At 44.1% G+C, this 26,510-nt stretch overlaps 1 protein-coding gene across 1 annotated transcript in view; it reads right to left on the reverse strand.

The window, feature by feature from the left end:
• SORBS1 (sorbin and SH3 domain containing 1) overlaps positions 1–26,510 on the reverse strand; it is a 163,011-nt gene that overhangs the window by 117,345 nt on the left and 19,156 nt on the right. The window lies entirely within an intron of this gene.

Here is a 26,510-nt window from a genome sequence, read left to right on the forward strand (position 1 = left end):
TGTGGGTCTATTTCTGGACTTTGTTCTGTTCCACGGATCTGACTTGAGCCCGTAACTCACTCTCTCGATTACTCCAGCTTTAAAGTAAGTCTTGAAATCTGGTAGTGTGAGTCTTCCAACTTCATTCTTTTTCAAAAATCATTTTTGGTTCTTTTAGATCCTTTGCATTCTCACAAAGTTGAGAGGCTTACCCACTTCTACCAAAAACCGAGCAAGAAGCATGCTGGACTTTTGATTGGGACTGTACTGAATCTATACATCAGTCTGGAGGGAAATTAACATTTTACCAATATTGAATTTTCTTTTTTTTTTTTTAAAGATTTTATTTATTTATTTGAGAGAGAGAGAATGAGAAAGAGAGCACATGAGAGGGGGGAGGGTCCGAGGGAGAAGCAGACTCCCTGCCGAGCAGGGAGCCCGATGCGGGACTCGATCCCGGGACTCCGGGATCATGACCCGAGCCGAAGGCAGTCGCTTAACCAACTGAGCCACCCAGGCGCTCTGAATTTTCTAATTCATGAGAGTAGATCCTCTGTCCCTTTATGCAGGTCTTTCATTTCTCTCCACAATATTCTGTAGTTTCCAAAGCACTGGTCTTGCACATATTTTGAATAAAATGGCTTAAGTGAACATACTGGAAAGATGATGTGAAAAGCAAGACTTCGGAATGTGCAGAACCTTGCTATTTAAAGTGTGGTCCAGAGACCAGCTGCACTGGCATCAGCTGGGCACTTACTAAGAATGCAGAAACTCAGACTCGACCCTACAATGACTGAATCTGAATCTGCATTTTAACAAGATCTCCAGCTGGTCTCTCTGCACTTTAAAATGTGAGAAGCAAAGAGGGAGAGGAAATCAGCTCCCTAGTTCATGAATTCTGCAATAAGAAGGCCTAGGCATGGCCTGAGGGTCTGTGCAAGGAGATGTGTTACTTTCCAACACATGAGGCCAGGCACTGTCCTTGCTCACTGTCCTTGGAACAGAGTAGAATGCTAGGGGCAAGAAGGATAGCATCCAAACGTTTTTATTTTTAAAATAATTTTAATAGTTTCATTAAGGTTTTCTTCAACTTTTAAAGTGATTAAAGAAGGGCTTTTGATTCAAGCATGAAGCTGTCTTAATAGAATGTGTATTTTCTTTCTTTACAGTACTTTCTTTTCTTTTTTTTTTAAAGATTTTATTTATTTATTTGAGAGAGAGAATGAGAGAGAGAGAGCACATGAGAGGGGGGAGGGTCAGAGGAAGAAGCAGACCCCCTGCTGAGCAAGGAGCCCGATATGGGACTCGATCCCGGGACTCCAGGATCATGACCTGAGCCGAAGGCAGTCGCTTAAATGACTGAGCCACCCAGGCGCCCTCTTTACAGTACTTTCTAACCTCTATCTGCAGAAGTACCATTTACATACAGCTGTAAACGTAACGTCTAGACAGCTTTATGTTTTACTTTTTAATGATTTCAGGGGCGCCTGGGTGGCTCAGTCAATAAGCGTCTGCCTTCAGCTCAGGTCATGATCCCTGGGTCCTGGGATCGAGCCCCGCGTCGGGCTCCCTGCTCAGTGGGAAGCCTGCTTCTCCCTCTCCCACTCCCCCTGCTTGTGTTCCCTCTCTCCTGCCTCTCTGTCAAATAAATAAATAAAATCTTTTAAAAATAATAAAATAAAGATTTCAACATTTTTCTGGGTTTTTACACAGTCATCATATCCATTATTTTAATGGCTACGTAATATTTTATTGTATTAACCCTTCATAATTCATTTACCACTTCCCTCTGGACAGTTCTGTTTAATTCATCTTCATTTTAAAAATAAGTACATGGCACAAATGCATTCTTAGGCTAGGAAAGAGATGAATGGAAATGTCCTATGAACCAAACAAAAAAGGTACCTCAACTCACACATGATGAATATCACCGTCATACGTGGGTAGCCCTTTGCGTGTGTTAATATTTTTCAACATAGACACTGGTAATTTCTAAGTGTCAGCCCCACTCTTGCTTACAAACTGATCTAATGTACATCCGGTCAGGGAGATTATCCAAAATACCATCACCTGGCCACAAGTGCCCAGCACCCCCAGTAGAGGTCAGCGGTAGCAGTCTCTGGGAGGCCCCCCCCATGCCAGGTGTTAGCCAGTTAGTGGCTGGATTGTAAGATGGAAGGAGAATGGACCCAGAGTGCTAGGACACTGTTTTAATATTTTAAGAACTAGCATGACAGTAATGGGTGACAATGACCATGCACAGGTGAGCACCAGCTCTGGACACAGCCTTTTTGGGTCGTAGGTTCTGCGGCATCCTCTCATTTGGTGACTGAATCGGCCGCAGGTGACACAAAGAAGAAAGGGACAGTTTAAAATAAGATCTCCAGCAAGGGTGGCCATGGCGGCTGTACCAAGGAGGGTGCCCGGTGTCCAGTCCTCACCAGTGGCGGCTACAGACTATTGCAGCCCTATCCCGACTATCACAGGGCCCAATTTCAGCTCTCACTCCATCCCACTCAGTCTCCTTGAATTCCTGCCTCTGTTCGGAGGGCAGTTCTCCAGCCTCCCACAAATTCGGAACTACCCAAGCTCTTACCAATAAACCCCATTTCAGTTTGAGCTCCGTTTGAGAGGCAGTTTCCGGTCATTTGCAACCCAAGAATCTTGACCGGCACAAGGTGAGGGGGAGGAAGAAGTCCCAGAGGTTTCATTCCGAGAGAAGAATCTTCATTCCTCTCTCCTCAAGTGAGGCCATCCAGATCTGAATCCCAAGGGGGCTCAGCAAAGGGTCTTGTCTCTATGACCTGAAGAGCTCAGAGTTGGGATGGTGAGGACGGGATCAGGAAGGTGCACAAACTGAGTCTGACCAGCACACTGTAAGCCTTGAAAGTCATAATCTAGTCCCTGCAGTTTATTCAGAGATAATGCAAGCTATTAAAATCATATGTAGAATGTGAGAGTTTATTTTACATAAAACCCCCTGACACTTAATATTTACTTAAAAACCAAGCTGTAAAGGGTTTGATTTGGTTGAGAACATGATGGTATGTCTTTGGAATTTCTCCCACAAGTCGCCTCCAAAGGAGGCAGGCACCTTTGGGTACAAGCCAAAAAGATGAACAGTGCCATCTAGTGGCAACACCATACAGCTCCAAGTGGACAGCTATCCCCCAGTAAATCGCAGGAAGCTCCTCAGTGTCAGAGCTTGGGTGGGCCAACGAGGGTCAAGCTTGGGCAGCCAGGACCTACCGTACTTGGGTAAAGGGCCACAGCGTCAACACAGACATTCCACCAGAAGAACAAAATGTAAAGTACCCAGACTTGTTAAGAATGCATCTGGATAACTGATGGTTCTGCATGGTCCCTCCCTAATTCCATGACCCTATAATTCTGAGATAAGTCTTGATGACACAGAGTGAATAATTACTAAAAAGCAAAAGTTATACTCATGCTTCCAGCTCAAATAGGATCCAATAACTAAATATGGGTTGTTTATTGGGGAAGGAAAGAAGGTCCTTCCTTATATGGATGGTTCAGGGATGTAGGACGATGGAAGAATTGAGTTTGTCTGTAAAAATGAATTCAAGGTCCAGCAAAGATTCTCGGAAAAGAAGGAGTCTCAGACTGACCTCTCACAAAAGGTGCTCCAGCTTCTCCTATGCCCTATGGTGTCTGACTTCCATTGCTTCTCCCCACATATGTACTAAGGATGTGTGTGTACACACACGCACACGCACACACACACAATTTTAAGTTTCCATAGGAGAGACACTGTGTCATCCCCAGGACCAAGAACTCAGTGGGTGCTCAGTCATGAACTCCGTCCTTGTCTCTATTTAGCCTTTAGAACCCAATTTTGGAGTCTTCACTTCAAGATAATCAGGACCCTCCTTAAATCCAACATAGCTGTCTAAAAACAAGCTAGCTCCCCATCCCAACCAAACCCTGGTTATACTCTGGCTTTGAAATCCAGTCTGGGACTTGATTTGATATATTTGCAGCTACTTCCTTCCAATGGCTTGAAAAGAATAGTGACACCTCACAAAGCCCCAGAATAAATGCTCGGCCTTTTTGCTTTTTATACTTTGTTGACCCACACAGCAAAGTCAAATTTCTCCAATTTTTCAACAGCTCATTCTCTTCTCAATCTCTATTAATGGTCATTTCTCTCCAAATGCACTCTCTACTTTGTTGAAGAGGCCGCAGAAGGTTCTTCAGAAAGCCAGAAAGGATACACACTGAGTTGCTGACACTGCCTTTCAAGGGGAGGAAGATAGGATACACCCAACCGTGACATGAACTTAGGTATGGAATCCCATGACATAGCTGGGGGCTCAAAACACAACAAGCACAAGGTTTTTGTGAAAAGACCGATGCTTCTGGAGAGGGAGCCATAGGAAAACACATCAGAAAGGCCATCCTCCACATCCTCTCATTTCCTCCTGGAGTCTCTCCAACTGGTTTCCGCTCTAACCAATTATCTGAAATGGCCTTCAGAAAGATTTCCAGTGCAGACACGGCCAAGCCCAACACTGGCTTCTGCACTGGTCGGGGCCTCACTGACCTTTTCCACTGAATTTAAAACACTTAACTCCTTCTTCCTCCCACAAACACTTTTTGGTCCTGGTTTCTAAGAGCCACTGTGGGTTGGTTTACATCAGGCCAGGAGAATCTCCTTTCTGGATCAGGGCTTCCACTGTTCTTCTAGGAGTTCAAAGATCTAGAGGACCCCACACTGGGTCCTCATTCCTTTCTATCTTCATGCTCACTTCCTTGGGGATTTTATCTGGAATACGAGAGCCAGAAGGATCCATGTAGGTTACCCAGCCCATTTCACTAGCTTTCTGCCTGCTTTGGAAGGAGGTTCCATGAGCCCCCTCATGCCACAGTGCTGGTAACCCACCCACCCCATCCCCACCTTTCACTTCAACCAGGGCAGCTGTACTTTTGTTGATTTCATTAATTTATATTTCCTGAGTTTCCCTTGGATGATTGGGTTCTGTGGCTACCAAAAAAAAAAAAAAAAAAAAAAAAAAAGCTCATAAACCAGAAATCCAATTCACACCCTTACTGGGGTGTAAAAACTGAGATTCAGAAAAAGTTTCCCTTTGTCTTGCTTTTTACTTCTCTACTAAGCCCCCTATCCCTTTTCTTCCTCCTCAGGCCACCTGCAGCCTTTGGCCTCTTGGCAATGGATACAGAATTCCAGATGAGAATCAGTCCTCCACAGCTAATGCACAGACTGGCCAGTGCCATTTCCCCTTTTAGAACCTTCCAATATCACCCCATTACTCATTGAACACCAAGTCCCAATAATCAGTGACAAGAGATGGCTGAGTCTGATACTCATCTCACCCCCACCTTGCCTTCCAGTCTGTCTCTGCCCCTCCAACCAGGCCTCATGCACTGAGCCCAATAGACAGTGAGCACCTTCCGGCAAGGCCGGGTCTTGCTCATCTCCGTGTCCCAACATCTGGTATGGTGCCTGGCAAGCGCCCAATTAATGGTGCAGAGAATCCACTGCCCCTCGCACACACCAGTCAGTGCGCACTGCTTTCTCCTTTCCCTTTGTCACCCCCCTCTTACCCCGCACCTGACAAGCTGCCTGGTCTAGTCAATTCTTCCTTCTTCATGAGTCCTGCGCCTCAGCCGCCTCTGGGTTTCCAACCTCACGCTCACACTCACACTCCACCACCTCATTCCTAGACCATGACAATGGCCTAAGAAGCCCAGAACCACCCTACACAGCCATGGAGGGCCACTGTGACTTTAGCCGTGGAAGACTCCCTAGAGGTCACATTTCCACAGGGAAAACAACCCACAGAGCCCCTGTGAGCTCAGAGGGCTGGCTGGCAGTACAGGGCTAAAGGAAAAAAGGCACCAAACCTCCTAGGAAAGAATAATGGTGGCTAAGACACAGGCCTGGTGACACTGTTCAAACAGTATTTCTCTTGCACCTGCTATGCGACCAGGACAGTGCTTCGCCCAGAGGAGACCAGCATGAACCACACGGCTGCGGTCTTTGAGGCCACCGCAGAGTGGTAGGGTGACAGACATGTCCCACCGAAATATAATATGACGCAGAGCCCTTCTGCTAGCAATCTGAGCTACACGGTACAGGGCCACAGAAAGAAAAGGAATAAGTTCTGCATGGGACAGAGAATCAAGGAATGAACGCTAACATTTTCACATGTTCAGTGACATACTTCTCAGCTCACTTCGAGATATCGCACTTTGGGAAAACACTGGTCTAAAAACTGAGGCCATGTAAGATAAGGTCCCGGTGAGTCTTCCATCTTGCTTCGCCCATATATTCAGTAAGCCCTACACTCCACGGTACCAGACTGTCATTCCTGCTGCACCCTGAATAACAGTTCCCCTTTCCAAGTCCTTCATCTCATGGTTTCTTCCCACTAATACCCTTTCCCTCACCTCCCCAACCTTTAATGGCAACCCTAGTCGCCAGATGCACTGGCCCAACAAAAATTACAGGTTTTTATATGGGTTTAGTTTTGTTTTTAATCTCCACTAGAAGTCATGCTGATAAGGAACTCATTTTAATAAGACCAATTTCCAATCACAGAATTCAGAAATCTGATGCCCACGTTCCCACTAAAATCATCACACTCTCATCCCAGACCCTTGCCAGAGACAGGTCAGATCCAGAGCTGGAAAGCTAATTACCAATACACCTGCAATGGTGTTTTATCTCTTATACGTAAACGAAGCCTTAAAATAAACATACAAAGTTGATTCTGCCAATTGCCAATAAGCAAAATACAGCCCCCAAATAGTTTCAAGTCTTATCAATGCAATATTATTTGAGCTCCAGACAATAGAATTTGGATAACTTGCAATCATATGTTACATTATCTATGTATTATCTATGCATGGTTTGCAGCATACATGATAGAGGATTAATATCCTGATCTTACAGTATGTTCATACTTATTGCCAGGAAAAAAATTAAAAAGCCATGAAGAAATAATTCCCAGAAGAAAAATGCAAACCAACCAACCCATGAGAAAAGGTTCACTTAACCTGATTAGTTTTAAAAAAAAAAAAAGATGCAAATAATGACTATTTTTTCCACTTCCTAATTAGTCCATAAATTTAAAAACACTAACACTCAATGTGGACAAAAGCAAAGGCACCGACATTTTTCTACATGGCCAGTGACACTCTAAGTCGTTATCCCTGTCTTTAGCGTTACACATCAAGAGCGACATACCTCAATCTCTTTGTGCTTTCGGCGGATCTACCCAAAGAAAGCCCCCCAAATGACAAAAACCTACACAGAGATGTTTCTCACGGCTTTACTAAAAATAGTGAAAACCTGGACACTCTCTGGTTCAGTGACAGGGGACCAATTACATGGCCACACACACCCCTGGGTGGACAGTTGGAACAGTCGTAAAAATAATGGCTATGTAGGGCGCCTGGGTGGCTCAGTCGGTTAAGCGACTGCCTTCGGCTCAGGTCATGATCATGGAGTCCCGGGATCGAGTCCCGCATCGGGCTCCCTGCTCGGCAGGGAGCCTGCTTCTCCCTCTGACCCTCCCCCCTCTCATGTGTTCTCTGTCTCTCTCATTCTGTCTCAAATAAATAAATAAAAATCTTAAAAAAAAATAATAATGGCTATGTAGACCACACAACATGGGAAGACACTTCTTATAAGAGTAGGTGAGGAAAGCAGGGTGTAGGTCTGTGTGACATTTGTGATTATGGTTATGTAAAAAATAAAACATAGCCAGGGGCACCTGGGTGGTGCAGTCACTTAAGCGCCCGCCTCTTGGTTTCGGCTCAGATCGTGATCTCAGGGTCGTGAGATCGAGCCCTGCATCAGACTCCAAGCTGAGCACGGAGTCTGCTTAGAGTTTCTCTCTCCCTCTCTCTCTGCCCTACCCCCGCGCTCACTCGTGCTCTCTCTAAAATAAATAAACCTTTAAAACAAACAAACAAAAAGACCTATCCATAGATTTGAAAGGAAACATACCCAAATTCTTTTTTTTTTTTTTAAAGATTTATTTATTTATTTGAGAGAGCGAGAATGAGAGAGAGAGAGTACATGAGAGGGGGGAGGGTTAGAGGGAGAAGCAGGCTCCCTGCCGAGCAGGGAGCCCGATGCGGGACTCGATCCAGGGATTCCAGGATCATGACCCTAGCCGAAGGCAGTCGCTTAACCGACTGAGCCACCCAGGCGCCCCTATGCCCAAATTCTAATAATGATTTGGCAGCATGGAATTATAGGCAACTTTTAAATTTCATTTCTGTTTTCTAGATGATGTTTCTTCTTAAATGAAAAGTTATTTTTTCAGCTCACACCTAGCGTTTGAAATGCAACTGTGTAATATTTAGAACTTTCAAGAGAAAATGTAGGTGACAAGCTAAAAAACACGCCACTAACAATCTTGTCCATTAGAACATAGCCCCACATGATGCAATCTTCCACAAGACTAATAGGAAATGCTCTAAATGCGAGATTCCAACATTAATCGCCAGTGATTGCGTTTGTTTAATGAAGCCAAACTACTCCTGTGTAGTTCCTTATGAGGACAAGGGGGGCAATAAAACGACTAGAATGTTCAGCCAGATTTCCTGAGAAGCAATTGCACCAAAATGTTTCATCTTAAAATAGTCAGCAGGGGCTGCCAGGTGACAACGCACACAGTACCCCATTGCTCCCTAGGCCTGCTTGCTGCCAATTCCCTGCCCCTAACCCGACTTCATGGCATTCCAGAGCCCTGAGCTCCTTCTCAAACTCTTTATATGTACAACTCTGGGCACACGAAGTTTCTTAAACAGGCATTGTTAACCAAGACAAGTCTTAAATACGAAAACTGGCCCATTTGTGTTTCCCAAATATGGCTGTGTCTACAGAACCAAAACAAAGATGTCTAATTGCAGCATCCCGCACATTTGGAACTCTCCACTGAGACAACCTAGAGAATTCAAACAAGGGCAGATTCCCAAATTCACGAGATAAACGGAGAACATCCTAGCTCATTTCAGCTGTAAACACATAACCTCCAAGTCCGGGATATAGACGAGGCCTCTCTTCTGCAGCCGTCACTACACGATGCCTACCTGTAGGGAAACCATAGCCATGGGCATTCTGAATTCTCAGAAGAATCAAGGTTGGGCCAGAGTCTACAGTACAGGAAAAGGAGACTAAGAAGTTACTGTGTGTGGCTGAAAAGAAGTCCTAAAAAGCTGAAAAGGGGTCTGTTAGAGCCTGAAAGAAGGGTGGGCTTGATATGGCAGGAGAGGTGTCCACTCTTATAGACAATCCACAGTTCCCTCTCAACTGGGCTTTTGAACCACAACACTCCTAAGGCTATGCACCACATCATATATCACACAGACATCTGTGGTAGAGGCCCACACCATGCTCAGGAATAAGGGAACAGAAGTTCCATTCAGTAAAAAGACTCTGGGTCTTTTGCAAATACATAACTTAAATACTTCAATTCATAATACTGGCTTATTCAGGAATTGCTTGTTTTCCTTAAGGAGTTTTGAAATTTTACTGAAAGTACATTTAAGTTAGCAAAGAGCCAGTACGAAACACAGAAAACAGTATCTTTTCTGAGAAAATCTCTCTCCTCAGTGGCATCTGTTGAATAACTGAGGTAGGAACACATATAAACAAGGCCCAGAATCAATGACTTTAACTCAGGCCTTTGAGGCTAAGGACTTCATCAGACCATTGGTCCCTACCAGTAATGAACGGGAGACCCTGACTTCCATTAATCACTGAATAATCAGTGAATTATTTTTTAGCTACTTTTCTCTATTCTCGTCATTTTATTTTGTACTTATTTTAGGCACTTTTTCAATATATCAGGTGTAAAAGCTGCATCTAAGCATTTGAGAATACAATGCAAATTTCCAAAATGGGTTTTCTTCAAACTAAGCTAAAATCACTAAGATACAGTAGCAAGCTCATATATGGCAAACATTCAATAAAAGTATTTATCTTTTAAATATGACAACTCTCAGACTACTTGGAAATAGGCTGGCATCTATTATATGTTTTTATATAAATAGAAATTGTATATATATGCATATACACACTCACATTTCTAAATTCAGTTGTTCTATGTGCATCCAACTATATCAATCATCACTCTGAATATAAATGGTCTAAATGTACCAATTAAAAGACACATTATCAGAGTGAATTAAAAAAAACAAGAGCCAACCGTATGTTGTCTCGAAGAAACCCACTTTGACTACAAAGACACATATAGATTAAAAATAAATGCATGGAGAAAAATATACCTGCTAACAGTCACTACATGTGGTTACCGGCTGCAAGAAAACAACAAAAATCCACGGTGAGAATGGGGTTTGAATCCAAACCCGCCAGGGCTGTGCAAATTGGGAAGTCCCTTAGTTTCTCAGCCTCAGTTTACTCACCTATACAAGGAAATGGATAATACCTAATTTCATAAGGTGTTTCTAAGATTAAATCTAAAAGTATGTACGAAACATTGTAAATTGTGTTGCGAAAGGAAAAGTGTTCTAGCGAAGAAGGTGCTGATCTAGTCCTGTCTCCCTTTGTTTATTGCTTTAACAATACTTACTTGTACAAAACATTAAGCTTTACAAACTGAAGGAGCATCTAAGAATCAAGAAATCCATCTTCGGCTCTGCCTTCCTATGCAAAGTCAGGCAACGAAGGACACTCTCGATAAAGGCATCATGCTTTTTTAAGACACTTCACAGTTGCTCTCTCTTAAAGGTTAGGTCTCAAGGAACCAAGCCGTTATTATCCAAACCCATTTATTGTGCATGCGTTCTGGGCGAGATCCTGTGCTCACGCTTCAGAGCAGACAGACGAACCAGCCACTTTAACACATGCCATTTCTCATTTTGAGAACACCTTGTAAGGTTTCTATACCCACTTGGCAAATGGAGAAACTCATCCTCAATGAACGTTAAGGAGTCTTATAGATGCAATAAAAAGTGGAATAAAGGGGCACCTGGGTGGCTCAGTTGGTTAAGCAACTGCCTTCAGCTCATGTCATGATCCCAGGGTCCTGGGATCGAGCCCCGCATCGGGCTCCCTGCTTGGCAGGAAGCCTGCTTCTCCCTCTCCCACTCCCCCTGCTTATGTTCCCTCTCTAATATAAGAACTCCTGCAGTTCTTATATTAACTTCTCTAGAGAAAGTGTTCACTGGGGGAGGCTACACTGAGTATGATTACACACAGCATTTTCTAGCAGCCTTTAGGAATCAACGACACCCACCAACACCCCATGACCCACACACACGCCTTAAAAAATGCATAGAGGAACTCTAAAATAACCTGGATTTCAGTTGCTGCTCTGCCACTTACTAGAGGCCTGATCTGAGGTTCGTCAGTTGACCTTGCAGGCCTGTTTGCTCATCTATAAAATGGGAATAACAGCCACAGCCTCAGAGTGTTACCGATGAAAGCGAGCACACCAAGTGCCCATCACGGGACTAGAAAGTTCTCAGTAAATGTTAGCTGCTCGCAGCTGATCGTCATCGTCCTCAGTAGCATCTGATGGGGAGGCTCAAAACCACCCTCCCCTCAGCTGGATTCTCTGAGCAGCTATTGGACAACAGGGAAGGGACTGTGCTGTTGGGGAAAGACAGACCATGTGACTGGTCTACCCTTTCACGGAACAGTTCATTCTCATGGATGTTACCGGCTATCACTTGACTCCCATGTAAAATTTATTGTCTTCCGTGCGCTTTGCTAGTCACAAGCCGCTCTCACGCGAGTGCGTGAGCTGGGCTTTCCAAGGTGGGTTCCACCTGGCGGTGTTTGGTCCACAGCATGGAACGTACACAGAATAGACCCAAGTCCAGTCCAGTTGATGGAACAACTGGAAAGGATTTTTACTGAAGAGCATATGGAAATAACATTGGGTAGGTGGAGCACACGGGCCCCAACTGGCCTTGAATGCCAGGCAATACCATCTGTGCTTGCTTCCATCAGGCTCTAGAACCCAAGGTGAGTTCTTTAGACCTGTCCTAAGTCGAGATCAATCTGACTGAGGCATGCAGGACGAACTACAGAGGTTGGGGCACAGGTGCAGGGAGTGTAGGTGAGCTGAGACCAGGCCAAAGGATGGGGCATTGACATCTACATCTTTTTTTATCAGAGCTCCGCCTCCAATTTCCATCAACCCCATAGACCATCCCTGCCCAGGAAAGCAGCTCCCAGCAAACTTGTTTTGCCCGTTTGGCTATGAGAAGCTCCACAGAGGCGTTGATTACAGCAACCACAGCTGACAATTTCTACATTTGTCTTGTCTTGCTTATTTGCAGCAAAAACTGCTGCTCAGAGAGAATCTGATTTTTTGAGCTTACTCCTTAAATCTCATTCTGCCACTTTTGCCCACGGCCAATCTTATTTCTTGCCCAATTGCCTTGGTGGCTGACATAAAATTATCAGAAAATAAAAGGTGTCAAGAATCCTTTATAACTCAAAGAAGCTGACTAACTAGACACACACTACAATTAACCACCACTAAAACAGAATAAAGATGACAGAGTCAGGGATCGGTTTCAAACTAATGTTACAGAGAACAGTTCTCAACACAAAATAACCTTGTATTCACAACTCACAGCGCGCGTAAATATGACACAAGATGTTGGAAGAAGAGAACTATGTATTCGACTACAGTTCATGTGGGATTTGGGGGAGAGGGGGAGGGACGACACAGAGATCCTGATTGAGAGAATATTAAATGGCTCACACTTGACTCTGTCAGCAAATCATTCCAGGTGTTTAGGCAGCGATCCTACCGCTATGAAGCTCAGTTTCTCCCACATGTGAAAAAGGGATTAGAACAGCACTAACTTCCCTGGGGCTGTAAGGAGTCATGGGGCCAAGCGCTATCCACGGAGCCACGGTGCGTGCACACAGTCAGAACTCAACAAACCATCAGGTGGTGACAAAATTGGTTTATTTCCCATCAGTCTCGTTCTAACTCCAAAAATGAGAGTAGTAGGTGGGTGGAAATGCTGGTAAATAAAAGGCTCTGGTTAGTCACTGTTTTACTAGAACAACGGTTTCCTGGGATTCTGCTGGAAGGAGGCGGAGGCACTGCCAGGAACGAAGGCTTTCTGCCCTGGACAGAGAACACACCACACTTGCGGCCGCTTCAGCAGCACCTGACATTTGTATGGAACTTTATAGGTTCTAGAACAGCAGTGCCCTTGGCGGTCTGCAAAAAGGCTGGTAACTGAGTTCAATTAAAAAAAAAAAAAAAAAAGGAAAAGAAATGCAATGTGGTCGATCTTTAAGTTTTCATGTGGCCAAAGGACTCTGAGAGTATCCTAATAGGTCAGGGTTGGAAAGGACCACAGTTTCCAAATGTTATAAACCCTGAAGTCCTGACCAATCCATTGACGTGAGAAAGCAAATCCAGACACACATCCTCCCTGAAACAGAGAGAACCCCCACCCTGACGAGCTCTTCCAACAGGACGGGGCGTGGGGGAAAGACAAGCAAGTCAGCAAGAGATGTTACAGTTCCTATGCTTGTGTTCCTGTGTGCTTTCTAGAAGCTAAGCTCCCTGAGACAAGCATCTGAGATCACAGGAATTTGTAAGTCATGAGGGCACTAAAGTACTCTAAATGGCTTTTGAAAATTTCATCGTGGCACTCTCTTTCCTTAAAAAAAAAAAAAAAAAGGCAGCAGTAGATAATTAAAATCTAAGGTTTCATAACATTTACAGGAAGTCCAAATGTCTTTAAAACTGAAGTCTAAAATCTTATATAACAAGTACAAAGTTGGGGAATAAATGGCTTTCTCCTTTCTAAAAAATCCATCATTAATTTAAGGCAAGTCCACAATCAGATGCCCTTTGGTGCTGCTGAGCCCATTCATTCATTCAATAAAAGTTCACTACATGTGAGGAATGAATAGTGGTTCTTGCATTTTAATTTATAGTATGTTGTACGCAGCTGGAAGTCAAACCACCAGGATTCTAACAGAGGGCGTTTTAAGAAGACTGCAGAGATGGGGGAAAGAAAAGGTCCCATACAAAAATCTCCCCTGCCCTTCAAGCATGCAACAAAAATCTGTCCTAAAAATGTAACTTTAGAACTCTTGGGTTGGTTCCCAATCTTCTTTCAGGGAGCTGCAGTATTTGTGGAGTTTGGTGAATATATCACATGTCTGGAGGAAATCCAGTGTTAAGAAGCACAAAATTATAGACTTTCTTCCTATCTGTTTAATAACAAAAGCGCGTAAGTTTTTTCTTATGCAAAAATGTAAAGCCTAAGTAAATACACTACATTATGGGGGGGGGGGACTAAAATATGAGCTTAAATTCTTAAAAACAGACATGAAAAATACTTGAACTCTGAGCATGGTGATGAAGCATTTCAAATTCCCACCTGCTAATATCACAGCTCTAAAAACAGACTGGCAAACTTAAATGCAGAGAATCAGGTGCAGGGAGGGCTTAGAGAACATGAAATCCGGGAGGACTATGTGAAGTCTGCCAACAGGCCTTGCTAGACTGTCATGTCCAACCAGTGAATAAGGACAGAACATCTCAGTGACGCTAAAATTTACCCCTAGGTGTGATTTAAAATACTTAGTGCTCCTGCTTCCCTGTTGGTTACAACCAAGTCCAAAGAGAAGGGAGGGAGGAGCAGGAAGGCTCAGAAGGCGCCCCAGACACTGTCCAGACAAGAACCAGCTGGAAGGGCCCATTCTTGGAATGGCCCAGCAGTGGGCATTTACTCATTGAACGTGGACAAGCGGCTGAGTCCTTCCAATGAGGGGCCAGACGGGAAAACCCTCCTCTGGCCATTCGGCTCGGCTCCCTCATTAAATTCAGAGTGAAACCAGCTGCCAGAAAAGGCAAAGGGTGACCCAGCCATGGCTCTGGGAATTCCTAGCAAAGAAAACAGATTGAATGCCTGGGTCGTGGGAGCTCACAGATCACAGGGCTAGAAGGCAGATTTCAGGCCTTCTGTGAAAGATAAGGAAATCATCCTTAGAGTATTGCTCTGCTCCTGCTGGAAATAAAGCATGGTTTCTCTTAGAATGTGCTGATTCCATTGTCAGCAGGGAGAGAGAACAGATGGAGGAAGATACAGGCGGAGGGGCCGGGGGTCCCCAAAGACCAGTAAAACAGAGCTGATGACTAGCGGACCAACTCAAACAGTATCTCAACAAAAATTATCGATTCTTTACAAGAATTATTAAAGTTATATGAATAAATACATATACAATTCTTCACTAACGAGGTGGAAAAGTTTTATTTAAATCTTACTCAATTCTTCTATCACTTAAATCTACACAAATGACATTAATATTTAAATAGAGATGTTATATGAAATCATTTTTAAGTCAAAGAAATTTTAAGATAAAGTGATTTTTTTCCCTCTCATGTTCTGATTATTTTTTCCTTAAAAGCTGTATCTGTAATAGGGAATATGGCAAGACACAGACTGACCTCTCACTGGCTTTACTTTTATTACTCTAAAAGCCAAAAATGCTGCTACGTGGTTGGAAGAGCCTAAGGCATTCATCATCGTCTTACTGTGGAGAACTGGCTGCTGGCTTTACTTTTGCCCCCAAATAAATCGTATCTATTAAATTAAATATTGGTCTTAACACTGGATAGGAGGTAACACCGGGTCTTTCTCTTCATTCCTTTTCCTCCAAGCTTAGCAATTTCCTCTTTTATAAATTCAAAAATGACTTAATCATCAATGATTTCCCCAAATGTAAGTTTTCTTACGGATGTCGAAAAAGCTATCTTAAAGTACCAGTTGCAATGCTGTTCTTAGTCAACCCTGATGAACCAGAGAATGCAGAAAAGGAGCATTTTTAAAATTATTTGTACATGGGGCGCCTGGGTGGCTCAGTTGGTTAAGCAACTGCCTTCGGCTCAGGTCATGATCCTGGAGTCCCGGGATCGAGTCCCGCATTGGGCTCCCTGCTCGGCAGGGGGTCTGCCTCTCCCTCTGACCCTCCTCCCTCTCATGCTCTCTGTCTCTCATTCTCTCTCTCTCAAATAAATAAATAAAAAATCTTTAAAACAAAAAATTATTTGTACGTGTGCCCTTCGACTAAATTTTTAACTTGTACTTCAATTTTCTTTATAAATTTGAACTCTCTGGATTCAAAAATATTGTCAATTCAGATCACAACTGAAATAACCTTTGCAAAAATGTTCCTTCTGTATCAAAAACTGCTATATGTTGGCCACGTGGAGGAAGCACTGGTTTAAAATGCAGTTTACAGGTTCTGCCCCCGGATGTGTGGATGGAGAAGTTCCAAGGGGGCCCTAGAATCTGCATTTCTGGCAGATAGGGTTTAAAGCCCTATTTTGAGAAACACCCGTCAAAGTGACCAAGTTACTGCAGCTTTAATACTACAGTATTAAATGCCCAGAGCTTCACCACCACACTTGACACAAAGCTGGAAATGATTATGAATTTGTTGCATCGAATTAAATATAATTTATAATTTGCATCGATTGTGTCAGAATTTCATTTAAGCAGGGAGACAGTTTTTCCTTTTTTCCCTGCAAAATGTTCGCAGCGCATAAGACAAGGTGCAAATGCAATCCCACTTTCAGGGCCTGCCAAGCATGACGGCTGCCCCATCTGCACACTGTCTGGCACAGGGCTTCCAAAAGACAGACTTACGAGGAGCACATTCATCTATTAGCTTAAATATTCCTAAACTGGATGATTGAGAAAGCCAAGGAATCAAATGTGCCCCAAATTTAGGACTGTTTCATACCAAAACCCATAAAATGACTATACTCTTAAAAAAAAAAAAAAAAAAGATATATTTTGATACATCTGTTGATGTCATCTCAAGAGCATTTTTTAAAATTAAACAGACATTGATTCCTACAAGTCCATTAAATACTTTATCCTATATTATTGTAAGGGCAACATTTTACCTAACTCAAACTCCTAACTTCTCACTGTGTTTCCACGAGACAGTTCCAGTAACTATTCTGCAACGGCAAATAGTTTCTTGCAGATAGCAATCAGAAAAGCAGTTAAAGCTGAAAAAATTCAAAAGCGGCTAAGTATTAAACTCTTTTTTAGAAGAATCCCTTTTTCATCTCAAGAGTGTAGTTCTTTTTACATCTAACAGGTTTTTTATTTTTTTAAAGTACAAAAGAAATATAAGCACATATAATATAATATATATATAATATATAATTTAACATTCGAAAATTAAGAAAAATTAAAGAAAAAGATCCATACTGTCACCACCGTAACACAACCTCTTCCTCTGTAGGTCCGAACTTCGACAAATAGCCCTCATACCCTGGTGAACTTGTTTCTGATCCAGGTAACGGCAAAATATTCAGGATTATACTACTCTGCAACGTGTAAACTTCTTTAACTTGGGGGGCTAGGGAGCCATATACTCAGGTCTGCTTCCTGTTTCTTCTGAAAGGTAGCCAAATCTGATTTGTCCCCCTAGCAATAAAGAAAATACAATTATTTTTATCATCCAGAGCGCCCCTTTTAAGCACAGGCACTATACGTAGATGTTACATACAATATCTCATTCAACACTAATAACCTTATGACGTATGTACTGCTGCTACCAATTTAGAAAGGAGGCACTTGGGACGCCTGGATGGCTCAGTCAGTTGAGGTGCCAACTCTTGGTTTCAGCTCAGGTCATGATCTCAGGGTCATGAGATTGAGCCCCACGTCGTGCTCGACACTCAGCACGGAGTCTGCTTGAGTTTCCCTCTCCCTCTGCTCCTTCCCCCTCCCACCCCATGCTCACACACTCTCCCTCTCAAATAAATAAGTAAAGAAATCAAGAAGGAAAGGAAAAGGAAAAGGAAAAGGAAAGGAGGCAACGGTTCAATGTCTCTCCCGGGGTCGCGTGACCAGTAGGCTGTGGAACCGTGAGGTAAAACCTGAAGGGGCCTTAAATCCCAGGCTCGTAAAGATCACCTCATACTAGCTTTGCATTCCATTTCCCTTCCTTCCACTCCCCCCACTCGTTTTGTAAACGGCATTCATTTTTCTCGGTGTTTAAGAGAATGAGCGCGACGAATCGTTCCAGACACAGCCAGCCTTTACGACATCGCACCACATGCTGTGCTCGGGGCTGGCTACAGAGATGAACGCCATCACTGCCCTTGAGAGGCCTACAACCCAAGCTGTGGAAGGTGCTTAAAAGCCAGATAATGGTGGTTTTTTTGTTTTGTTAAAGCCACGTGATGCCCAGACATAGTCCATGGCTGGCTGCTGAGAGACTGACAGGGAACAGGAGCTTGGACTGAGGCCCGTGAGCAGATTCAGGTGACCCCGTCAGTCCACGGGATGAACTGAGAGTTAGTGAAGGACTATAAGCCGTTCACAGCAGATTCCAAAACTAGAATTTTTTGGTTCTACAAATGGAGATGTTAAAAGAGAAACGTTAGTTTGAAGTAAAACGGAGTTTTGGAAAATTTGAAAAAAAATCTGAAAAACTTTTTAGAGTTATGCTGTTGGGGGGGGTCACTCTCCAATTCCATGTAGTTCTTTGGGTCTAGCTGTTTACTCCCTTGATTTGACTCTTGTCAACTCAAGTGGCAAAGATATCCCAAGTTCCAGTAAACACACACACAGCTCTTTTTAGCTCTGGCACGAATGCTGGGGGGAGGCTGGAAGGTGTGGTTTTGGCCAAGCGTGGGCCACAGACTTTACAGAGTGGCAGTATGCCCCGGGCTCCAGCAAGGCAGTGAAGGTGACTGAGGTGAGAGAACCTACGGAAATGGGTCCGTGTAGGTGGCCCATGGTCATGAATGTCCCCTTCTCCTTCCATCACTAATCCTTGGCAAGTCCATGCTTTCTTCAGTAAGAGAGGCCTGTTGCCTCTCTCCACCCGTGGCCTCACCTTCCCCAGAGGCATGGTGATTAAGAATGTAGGTTCAGTATCAATTATCAGCTCCGTCAGTGACTGACGGTGTGATCCTGGGCAAATGACCTGGGTTTCCACATCTGTACAATGGAGTAATCACAGCATCCCTCCCATGTGGAGGTTTGGTTTGGGTAACACTGGTCACACACTCAGAAGCTCCCAGCACAAAGCTGGGCATGGTGCAGTGCTTGACAAATGACAGCTTTGACTCACGGCACTCCCAGCCTGGTCCACCTTGTCCCACTTCTGTGTTGGCTCTCGTATTGTTCATTCTTCTGTAAACAAGGGATAATTCTCTGAAGGGTGGCTGAGCACTCTACACGTTCACTCTACTCTTTGCAGTGACTGACTCTTGTAGGATGGTCAATAAATGTTTTGGGGTTTTGTTTCTGTTTATCTAGCTCTGAGGAACCTTTAAAAACTCACAGAAGTAAGAGACTCTCTTAGACTTATTCGGAACTATCTCTGTAACTTACATAGTGGAAAGTATTCAATAAAAATCACTGTTGGGTTTATTTTGTTATGAAGGACCTTAGAAATAATCCAGTTTGACACCTTCACTGTATAGACAAGAAAGCAGTCCAGGTGGGAAAGGAGAGGCCTGCCCACATGGTTGGAGTGAGCTTGTGACCTGGACAGGAATAAAACAAGGGCTTTTAACTCCCAATTCAGCACTGTTTCCCCCAAAGGATGTTGCCTTATTTTTCTAAAGACCAACTGGTAAGGAGAATGTCATGCTAACACCATATTTCAGGAGGAACAAAATTCTTTATTTACTACAAATACTCTTTCTGAATTTTCACACAGTTCCTTGAATGTAGTAAAGGGGCAATAAATATTTTGATTTGCTTTTACATAAAAAGGCAAATGATGCTAAGAAATATACCCTATGAAAAACTCTTTCTAGATACTAACTTTCCATATCCATATCCAAAGAAATAATGGAATGTTCCAGATGATAAAACTGTTGCCCTGGTCTAAAGCCCTATGTCCCCCCAAAATTCGTATGTTGAAAACCTAACATACAAGGTGATGGTACTAGAAGGTGGGGTCTTAGGGATGTGATTAGATCATGAGGGTGGAGCCCTTATAAATGGGGTTAGTGCCCTTGTAAAAGAGGCTCCAGAGTGATCCCTCATCCCTTCTGCCATGTGAGGCTATGACGAGAAGTCTGCAACATGCAAGAGGGTCCTCATCAGAACACGATCATGCTGGTGCCTTGACTTGGAACATCCCAAAACTGGGAGAAATAAATTTCAGTTGTTTTTAAACCACCCAGTCTGTGGTATTTTGTTATACTGGCCTGAAAAGACTAAGACACTGGTTAACAACAATGTCCAATTGTTGAAGAATGAGAAATACCATGAAATGAAGTATACTAGCATCCTTAATACACTTTATCTTTCTATGAACCAAAAGGCGTCTAGAGGGCATCAGTGACCACGATTCTGCATTGTACTACACACTGAAGACTATTAGGATAGCTCCAAATTCAAATTTTCTATCTCTTTGTACCAATAAATAATTTAAGTTCTCCCTTAAATTCCAGTTTTCCAGAAACGAGTCACCAAATAAATCAAGTCAGTAAGCATAATGTAAAATACAACCGTAAGACAAAACAGACTAAAAACCCGCAAAAAGAAGGCTCACATGCTCACCCCCAGGAGCACATACACTGAACCCAAGAGGTCTGCAGCTGTAGGTGGGACGCATATTTGTAGAAGCCCCCAATGTAGAGTCTGTGACAGCAGACAGTGAGCAGCAATGGCAAATTCTGCAACCAGAATCTTTCATTACCTATTTTCCTAAGAAGCAAATGGCAAGGGAGGTGGGTAACACAGACTTCTTAAAAACAAACAAAACAAACAAAAACAAAAAAACCTTTTTTTCTCATGATATTATCGTGAAGCCAGAAATCACTGAGCTCAAACTCCTCAACTTTCTTTTCTTTTTTTTTTAAAGATTTTATTTATTTGACAGAGAGACAGTGAGAGAGGGAACACAAGCAGGGGGAGTGGGAGAGGGAGAAGCAGGCTTCCCACCAAGCAGGGAGCCCAATGCAGGGCTCGATCCCAGGACCCTGGGATCAGGACCTGAGCCGAAGGCAGACACTTAATGACTGAGCCACCCAGGCGCCCCAAACTCAACTTTCTTTACCATTATCAGGTTGAACCATATCAAATGCCCTGAAAGCCAGAAAGAGTCAAATATTGGAACATCACAGGACTCAAGTTAACATACAACATTATGAGGGAACCTAAGACCTCCTGTCATCGAAGACAGCCTCAAGCACGGTTTCAGGGAAATTCTCTCTAGTTCGTGATTGTCTTCAATGAGTTCTGGGGTGGAGAAAGCAGGAGGGCTTGGGGTTAACAGTTGTCTAAGTTACCAAAAACTCCATTGATGAGAACTCTTCATCTTCCAAGCATCCCTATTAAAGTTTCACTGCAGAATAATTTATGAGATGTCTGAGGAATGTTGTGGGGGAAAAAAAATACGTCTGACATTTAAGACTATTTTAAAACACCTCTCTTGGCAAAAGAGCTTGGAGGTGTGGCAGGTGGGGCCCTGCTGGTGCCTGGGGGAGAGCTGAAGTGTTGAGCGGTTTGGGGCAGAGGCCTGGCACAGCTTCAAAGCTCCGAGGCCCAGGCGGGCTCTCCCAGGCCCTCTGAGGCGCAACCAGGCAGAGACGGCATCTCTGTTCCGATCCGGGGCCTCCGCGCTTTGTTTGCCCTTCAAGGTTCCCTGCTGCCTAAGGAAACATGCAAAATATTTCCGTGAAGGACCGCTCTGTGGAAGCAACAGGAAATAAAGGTTTACTCCAGTGACTCCCTGCTAATAAAGAGGCAGGGGTCGCATCTGAGAATCACCGTTTTCCAAGCGACTTGTTATTTTTACCAGATGTTTTCAAAGGCAGGGCTTGTGCACGGTATGTGAGAGGTGTTTTTGTTTTCTGGAATAAAGAGGACTTGACCATAAGATACATTCTAATTGAGCAGTAAAAGCCAACCCAAACTCAACAGGACATGGGAAAAGTAACCTCCTCAGAAACAGGACTTTTAAAATTTCTTAGGGTATAAAAGGAATGAAGCATTCATATCTGAAACTTCCTGACGGAGGTAAAAATCGAGACGTTCTTAGAAAATTCAACCTTTACCATCTCTAACAAAGGTCTTAGGCTAAGGACACTTCACTGGACAGTGTGGCCCCAGTATAAAAACTGGAGTCAGAAGCACCTGAGGGTCCCACCATGACCTCTTCCTTCTCCCACACACTTGCCCACCTCCCGCCACCAGCACCATCTCCATTTGGTGGAAGCACCTAGGAATAGAGCACTCTTGCATGCTACTCCCACAGCAAGCCTTCCCAAGCTGCGCCATATGTCTCAAAAGTTCCCCTCTATCTCGTCCCAGCCCCAACGAGCTAAGCGGCCTCATTCACGCCCTTCAAATGGCTCCCATAGCCTCCAAAAATATTTTCTAGAATGGGACCGATCCCCAAAAAAGGATGGATGACAGATTTCCACAGCCCCAACCCACCTGGACATGGGAACTGCCTGTTGCCCGCCTTTCTCTCCCCCATATATATAAGCTGCACACTTCTGTTAATTTACATATTTGCCTAATGCACTATCTTCTGTCTATGGATTACTCAGAGCAACACATCTGGCTCAGAACATGAGCCTCTAGAGAGCAGTGTTTTCAGCCTCATCATACGGAGAAAGACGGAGGGGAAACAGGATGTTCTCCTAAAGAAACGTGTGGGGAAAGCGCCGGGTTGCGAGTCTGACAGAGCCGTCACGACTGGGCCTCTGTTCCCCAGCTAGCATCGAAGGGTAACTTCCTTTGCCTCCTTTAACTTCACTTTCCTCTTCTGCAAAGCATGAAACAATAAAACCTCTCTTTGGGGTGATTGTGAGGACTAAACTGGATACGTGAAAAACCTTGTATATACAGAGGAATGAGTCCTGCGTCAACCATTGTTGCTTTTCCCAAACTCTGCCTACACCTTTTATAAATAGTTCCTTTATTTAAATCTCCTTAAATTACCTGATTTGAATGTGCCATAGGATTCCTGCCAGGACTCCCAATATGCTTAGTAAGTGACATTTGCCTTGACTTGCCTTCCCCGCTTCTCCCCTAGTATATGGTTTTCTACCTAAGAAAAATTTGCTGCTTTAAAAATATATAAATTTGGGGCGCCTGGGTGGCTCACTTGTTAAGCGTCTGCCTTCGGCTCAGGTCATGATCCCAGGGTCCTGGGATCAAGCCCCACATCGGGCTCCCTGCTTGGCGGGAAGCCTGCTTCTCCCTCTCCCACTCCCCCTGCTTGTGTTCCCTCTCTCGCTGTGTCTCTCTCTATCAAATAAATAAATAAAAATCTTTAAAAATAAATAAATAAAAATATATAACCTTTTACTCTTCAATGTTTAGTTACTTCCATTTTGTTCCAATGCTCAAGTTGTTGTGTAAGTCTGATTTACCCAAATTATAAATTCTGGCATCATGTCTGACTCACCCTGAGTTTGAAGTTTCGGAGTTTCACACTCATTTACAGGGCTGTGAAATCGCAAGGCTGGGGCATCTGGGTGGCTCAGTCGTTAAGCGTCTGCCTTCAGCTCAAGTCATGACCCCAGGGTCCTGGGATTGAGCCCCATGTCGGGCTCTCTGCTCAGCGGGAAGCCTCCTTCTCCCTCTCTCTGCTGCTCCCCCTGCTTGTGCTCTCTTGCTGTCTCTCTCTCTCAAATAAATAAATAAAATCTTAAAAAAAAATCGCAAGGCTAACAGGACCCTCACACATCACCTGGGCCAGCATCTTCCAAAACACGCTCCACAAAATACTGTTGCCAGAAAAGATGTTCTAGAATCTAACAAATTTGCAACGTCTTTCCACGGTGACTCTCAGTGACATATTTAGGCATCTGAGTAGTCTGGCCATAGGGCATCCTGTTGAAATTCAGTAAGGCAGCATTCTGTTCATTTATTTGTCCACAGAACGGTTGCCCCACCCCTCCCTCTAGCGTACCCGTTAACATCCTGCAGAACAAATTTCTACAAACTACCCCTGGAATGGGAGAGAAGAAACAGAAAAACTCCCTTCCCTAAAGTCAGTTAGCAAATGGCAGAGGTGGCATCAGGCCTAGACCTCTCTGACCCCCAGACCCCGGTTCTTCTCCCTATACCAGAGGGTCTCTAACTTCATCATACAGCGGCCGGCCAGGAGTGCTCGTGAATATTGCAGACTGCTGAGCCCGGCCCCCGGACTGTCTCATTCAGCGGGGCGGCTGTGCATTTCCAACAGTCCTCGGGGGCTGCTGCTGTGGGAAGGAAGCCGCTTTGGGAACCACTGCCCTACACCCATCTACAGTGGCTCGGGAGCCGGGGAGTGCCCCAGCCTAAGGAGTGAAGACCCTGTGGGGAAGAGAAGCCAAGGCATTGACACAGGAAACCGCCTACATGAATCTACATGACAACAGGATTAATAACTAACAATTCAACACATAAGGCTTTACCTAACAAACAGCCAAACAGTCCAGAGTAAAAAAAAACTACAAAAACTGGACAGTGGGAATTCGCTAGATGTGAAAGGATAGGAAAGCCTGAGTTAAAAAAAAAAAAAGGATAATTGGGAAGAGCATTCCAAGTGGCAACAATGGTTCCTATCATCCAAATATTTGTTTGCGGAATGGAAGGGACCTGGCTGTGCATGTCTTTGGAGAGCACCCTGGTTCTTACATTTGAGTATGAGTGTGACTGCTATTTCAAAAATTCACAGCAAAACACTTGATGCAAAATATAGTAGCTTCTCTCCAAAGGAGTGATTTGGAGGATCTCGCAAAGGTCTTCCTGCTCCCTTTCCAGCTGTAGCTTCACTTCCCCTGCTCGGGTCCCCTGTAGCCCACCTCCAAGACATTAAACCAAGGGCCAAGCAAAGCTGGCCACCGAGTCTATAAGCCAGCTGACTCACGCTTTTCTTGGGAAGTGGGAGTAAAACGGTCAAAACAGACCTCCTGCAAGTGCCTTCTAATGGAGCTTTGATGAAGTGTAACACTTTCAAGACCTCTCCCCTACACCTACCTCCCCCCCCCAAAAAAAGAATTATCTGGGAAAATAATTTTTATAAGTTGGCTACAGCACATTTTCTCAAAAGGAATAGCCAAGTATGAAAACACCATTCTCTATGATCACTTCCGGAGCTAGCGTTAACACACCGTGGCCCCTAACTACAACCTTGCAGTGCTGTCGCTGGCTACCGCTTTCAAAGCAACCATAATGACCTCGCTAGGGTAGGGAAACGGCAAGCCTGACTCTCACTCACTCACTTGCGGGCACTCACTGAAAACTGGTTAACACCGGGTAAGATGCAAGTGACAACCACTGAGATATCAACTGCCCTCCCAGCTGAAGCAGAGAAAGCACACTGGTGAATTGCAGGGCAAGTCAGGAGGAGAGCGGAGATGAAGAACACTGGGGTTCAGGTGGGAGAGGTTACTTCCAAGGGGCTGTGGAAGTCAGGCAGGAGGAAGTCGGACGCAGGACAGGAAGGGTAAAGGAACTGATGGTTCGTGAGCACCTGCTGTGTGCCATACACCGTTGGGTCCTTCACCTACTCTCTCTCGACAACCTCAAAGTCCTGTGAGGTGGACGGATGTCTTCATTTACAACGCCCTGCAAGTGTAAGGTCAAACACCTGGCAAACACCTACATGGGGACTTCAGCTTTGGTTTGTCTGAATCCAAAGGTGGTGGTCTTTGACGTTGTAAGATTTATAAGTGACGTAAGACCCTGTACCTTCTACTGAAGTTAGCTAAACCAGGGTAAATACACTCTCCAGTCTTTTCCAAAGATTTATAATTTCAAATATGGTGAAATCATTAAATAAATTTGAGTCATACACACATACACACAATGTATTTGCCAAAATGTAACATTTTTTTTTTTTAAGATTTTATTTATTTATTTGCGAGAGAGAGAATGAGAGACAGAGAGCACGAGAGGGAGGAGGGTCAGAGGGAGAAGCAGACTCCCCGCTGAGCAGGGAGCCTGATGCGGGGCTCGATCCCGGGACTCCAGGATCATGACCTGAGCCGAAGGCAGTCGCTTAACCGACTGAGCCACCCAGGCGCCCCGAAAATGTAACATATTTAAGTATCATAAAGTTCTAAGCTAGTTATGGATGGGGGAAATTTTTGAACCATTTGTTAAAAATTATCACCATGGGCAATGCATTTGATGCCTTTGAAGGTGTCTGGACACATGAGTGGCCAGAAATTCAATCTTTCCTTTTCTCCTCCAGGATGTACACAAAAGCAACAAAGAAATGGCGGGGCGGGGAGGAGAAACATGGCATTTCAGTAAATTTAGGATAGAACCCACACACTCAAAAGCTGTGTATTACTAGTAGTGGTTCAGAAACACGCAGAGATAGGTACATCTTCAAATTCAGATGTTTCCACATCATGCAAAATGACACCACTAGTAAATAGGTACAGACCTGTCGACATGCCTGGCACTGTCTGTAAGCTTTCTACAGACCAAGGTTTTTAATCATCACATCCTGCCTCTAAGATAAAGACTACCTTAGAAATGATGAAACCGAGGCCCAGTAAGAATAAGTAACTGGCCAAGACCGTAGA

The sequence above is a fragment of the Neomonachus schauinslandi genome, chromosome 6 (genome assembly GCF_002201575.2).
Source record: "Neomonachus schauinslandi chromosome 6, ASM220157v2, whole genome shotgun sequence".
Lineage (NCBI taxonomy): Eukaryota > Metazoa > Chordata > Mammalia > Carnivora > Phocidae > Neomonachus > Neomonachus schauinslandi.